Here is a 4,298-nt window from a genome sequence, read left to right as displayed (position 1 = left end):
TCTATTTTTTGTTTCTCATCCATAAGAAACTTATTAAAACTTGCAGGGTGCAATGCAGTCCCCATGGTGAGAACATGCCAAGAGAAAAAAAAAAGGACAAAGTTCGGAACTGGAATAATAGGGTGTTTTGTTGCTACTGGAATTGAGATTGCTAAATACAGGCCAATACAAAGTGTGAGTGAACTATGGTGCCTTTGTGCCTTATGGAATTGAATTGGAATTGCTTGTATGAGTGAACTATGATGCAATATACCTTTTGGACCTCACATGTACTTGTATGAGGCTGCATGATACATCTCTACTTACTAATAAAAGATCAAACATGATCTTCTCTAAAAACACCCCATAAAACGTACACGGACGCATTATCACCGTCTAATTAGGTCCACTAAACTTAATCTAACGGTTAATCTTAATCTAATCTATTCTCCCGTGTGTACTTAATAATTTGGATTGACTGACCGTACTCCATCGCACCGCAGAGGAAACTTCAGGCCTCGCTTCCGCAACCGCATCAGCCGTAATCGCACGAGAAAAGAAAGGAATCTATTGAAAATTACTCACCCTCGTATAATCACGCAATGCATCTCCTATAATCACGCACCCTCAGATGGACATCATCCCTGCGCTCGCTCCCCCTGCCGCCGAGCCGCACAGGGAGCAGGAGCCGCCGCGCCCCCGGCCTCGTGCCGTGCCGCGCGCAGCATGCCGCGCACCGTGCTGCCGTCATGCCCCCGACCCGCCACCGCTGCTGTGCCGCCCCCAGCGCTCCCGTTGAAGGTCCCTCCCGCCATGTCACACTTCACGGGCCTGCCGCGCCGCGCCTCGATTCCTCCGTTCCGCTCCCCGGTGCCTCTTCTCCCTGCCGTGCTCCCTCGACAGCGAGATCTCTAGCACCATGCGTACGCGAGGAGGGCTTTTCCAGAGAATCCCTTCCTCTGAATCCTCCATGTAAAAGGTATACATGTTCTTTGATCTAAACTTGATCGTGTATAAGCTTGGGAAGGACCAATTTTATCTTTTTTTTATTTGATAAAACGAACATATAAGTGTATGTAGATCCCTGAGAGATCGTGATTGACGATGTTTTTCTGCCTTAATAGATTGCCACATGAAAAGAGTTGATTCCTGGATTGAATTGTGAAACTTAGTGGATGGAGAGAATGTCTTCGTTTTTCAAAAATCAAATGACTTCCATTTGGCACTGTGTTAAGGTCTAATTATGCTAAGCCATGAGGATGGGGGAGACTGAGATGGCTGAACAACTGAGCCCAATGCTCCACTATTCAAGAATATTGAGGTTAGATGTACATGTTTCATTAGATAGGAGCTTCTTTATTTTAGGTTCCAGTCGAGTCAATATTGGTTGATCTTGCTTCTTTTATTCAAGAATATTGTGATTTGCTCCACTATTCAAGAATATTGAGGTTAGATGTACATGTTTCATTAGATAGGAGCTTCTTTATTTTAGGTTCCAGTCGAGTCAATATTGGTTGATCTTGCTTCTTTATTTTGGTGAAATTATTTCCATTTGCGATTGAAGATTGCAGTGTGATTTTCTGCCTTTTACCTACATAGCTTGTGTTGTCTTTGAACCCATTTTCCTATTCAATTGCCAAATTACGTGCAGTTGTTGACAAAATTGCAGCATGCTCAAGGTTTGATGGTGAAGCAAATGTGAATTACTGGGTCTCCTATCATTTCCCTTTTACTGGAAACTGTGGGGATGATAGTTCATAATTTGAGCTGATGCATCTTACAATCCCAAAAGAGTTCTTTTTGTGGAAGTCACGAACCTTGTATCCTAAACCATTTTGGTTGTTTAATCTGTTAAAATCTGCACCTTTATTGTCTCATCGACTCATTTTGAAACAGCGATGCGCCGCCCCTCTCCCACCAGGACCCCCAACGCCGGCAGCACCTCCCCATCTCTATATGCTGATTTCTCTATTGATTCCATTAAAATTGGTTGGAGGTGATAGAGGATGGAGGTGGCTTTCTTTCTGTTTATTGAAGAACTGGTGGATTCTCCTGACGCTTGTGCGTGCTAATTATGCCTATTCTTGGTATGTGACCTGCACACATATGCTTAGATGCTCTTCTAATTTTCTCTCATGCTTATACAGATTTTTTATTGATCTGCCACTAATTTGTACTGGAGGTCTTATAGTGGTCTCATGCATGTATTGCAAGTTTGCAACCTCGTGATATAACACTATTTTGTACTGCAACACTATTTACCCACGAAGACTGCTGCTTGATGATTTTATTGTAAAGTTTTCAATTAACTCTACTCTTTGCAGCTCATTGGCTTGGTCAGAAACCGGAGTCATGGAGGCTTACTTGTCACACTATCATAGGAAAGAAGGAAAATTCCGGCAAGGCATGATTTCACTAACCTTGGCTACTATTTATAGTTATATTATAAGTATGTTTCAGGAAAAAAAGTCAGGTTGTTTTCCAATGTGGAAGAAATATTGTACTGTTAACCGGCACATTTGATGTACTGGCATAATATGATCCAATTGTACCTCCTGCTATGCAGTGTTGCCATGCACACATGTCCTGCCTTGTTGCCATGGGCACCAGTTCCTGACGGTTTCCAAGTTTTCTTTGTGTCTTCACTTGCATTGCTAGACTTATTCGCTCAAAAGGTGAACACATCATAGAACATGTATACTACTGATAACAATATCTTTAATGATGGATAATCTCTTCTTCGCATCCCTATTATTACCCTGTATGATTGGACTTGATAGTAGAATTATTTGTGTGTGAGTTTGTATATTTAAGACCGTTCCTGGGCATCCATGGTTAATTGTAAATTGTGTGAACTGTTGGCATAGAATAGATCCAAGCAAAACAGCGGCCATCATCAGCTTGGCGGCGGGGCGGCGCGGTGGCTCGCGGCGGGCCTCCCGGCCCAGATCTGGGCCCTTTTGGGCTCGATCTGGGTATGGGCGGGCCTGGCCCGGTCTGCTTGCGGCGTCTCCGGCGGGTCGGGGGCGTGACTCGTGCTGGGGGTGGTGGCGACGGTGGCTCGCCTTCTGCAGCGCGGCGACGGGGGCTTCGCGAGCCCGTTTCGGGCTCGGCTGGGCCGGGGGTGGCCCGGTTTGCCCCTGTGCTGCGTCCGGCCGGATCCCGCCGGGGGCGGTGGAGGATGTCCCCTCCCGCGAGGCTGCTGATGTTGCCGCTCCTGGTTCCTGGTTGCGTCGTCTTGTTTCCGTCGGTCCCGTTTCATTAGCCATGGTGAGACAGCGATGGAGACTGCTCGATCGTGGTGGCGCAAGTTGGTGGGCGGTGTGTTTGGTGGCGCGGGATGGATCGTCTGGGGTCGTGGTTGGTGGGTGGTCGGGAGAAATCCTTGTCGGCAGGGCCGGCACCGACGCGGTGACGCCCGTGGGCGCCGCCGTGCCTTCCTGAAGGGCGTCGGGCATACCCCTTCCACCTCACCCCTCGCGTACCGGGGGAAACGCTAGGACATGTCCGGGCAACAGCGTCGTCATCGTCGCGATCCTTCTTGAAGGTGTTGTTTGGTATGCGGCGGTCCGGAGTGCTAGGAGCGTGGTGGAATTTTCCGGTGGGCGCGGCGGTTGCGGGTCCTCATCGTTTTCGTTGATCCGCCGTTGTTGGCATTATTTTCTCTTTAGTTCCTTTTTCGTTTCTTTTGGGCTTGCTTGTGCTGAGGCCCCAGCAAGTGTATCGTGTGGTCGTTGCTTTATAATATAAAGCGGGGGCAACCCTTTTTCGGTAATTTGTAATTATTTGGATAAAAAGATAAACATGTTTTTATTCTTTCATGTTTGTAAATACCTAAAACTAAATTAATACTAGAGTATAATGCAAGACGTGCGTTGCACGTGCAAGCTTACTAGTATATATGTTACTTGCGGAGCTGAATATGTCTAGTTATATTACCCATGTTGTCCAATATCTTCTCTTCAGTTTAGATGAATATACTTTATTACTCCCTCCTATCCATGCATATTAATTGTCATTGATTTAGTACAAACGTTGTACTAAAACAACGGCAATTAATATAGATCAGAGGGGGTATTTGATTTTGTGAATCTAATGTTGTCAAGATCTTTTTGATCTTGATTGGTAAAAAAGAAATGCACCATTATTTTTGGGTTGATAAACATTTTTACGGTGTAAATGTGTTGAAACGCTGGATGGAGAGTGTATGCGATTGTTGATCATAATAATTCAAAAATGAGACAAATTCCACTGCCAAACAAAATCTAACATTCATTTCATTTCACAAATCCACATGGCGACTTTTGTTTTCTTACAGA

General features: G+C 45.5%; 1 long non-coding RNA gene across 2 annotated transcripts; it reads left to right on the top strand.

Annotated features, from left to right (window-relative positions):
• The first annotated feature begins 650 nt into the window (after positions 1–650).
• Positions 651–2,755, top strand: LOC109782142 (uncharacterized). 2 transcript variants are annotated; one of them, XR_006671017.2, is made up of 4 exons: positions 651–958; positions 1,104–1,300; positions 1,649–2,066; positions 2,304–2,751. It is a non-coding gene; the product is annotated as an uncharacterized lncRNA (long non-coding RNA). The 2 variants fall into 2 exon arrangements; XR_006671016.2 differs by having other exon boundaries at positions 1,104–2,066; positions 2,304–2,755.
• The last annotated feature ends 1,543 nt before the right edge of the window (positions 2,756–4,298 follow it).

Source organism: Aegilops tauschii, chromosome 2, assembly GCF_002575655.3.
Source record: "Aegilops tauschii subsp. strangulata cultivar AL8/78 chromosome 2, Aet v6.0, whole genome shotgun sequence".
In the NCBI taxonomy this organism is placed as follows: Eukaryota; Viridiplantae; Streptophyta; class Magnoliopsida; order Poales; family Poaceae; genus Aegilops; species Aegilops tauschii.
This window is presented reverse-complemented; position numbering and strand designations above follow the sequence as displayed.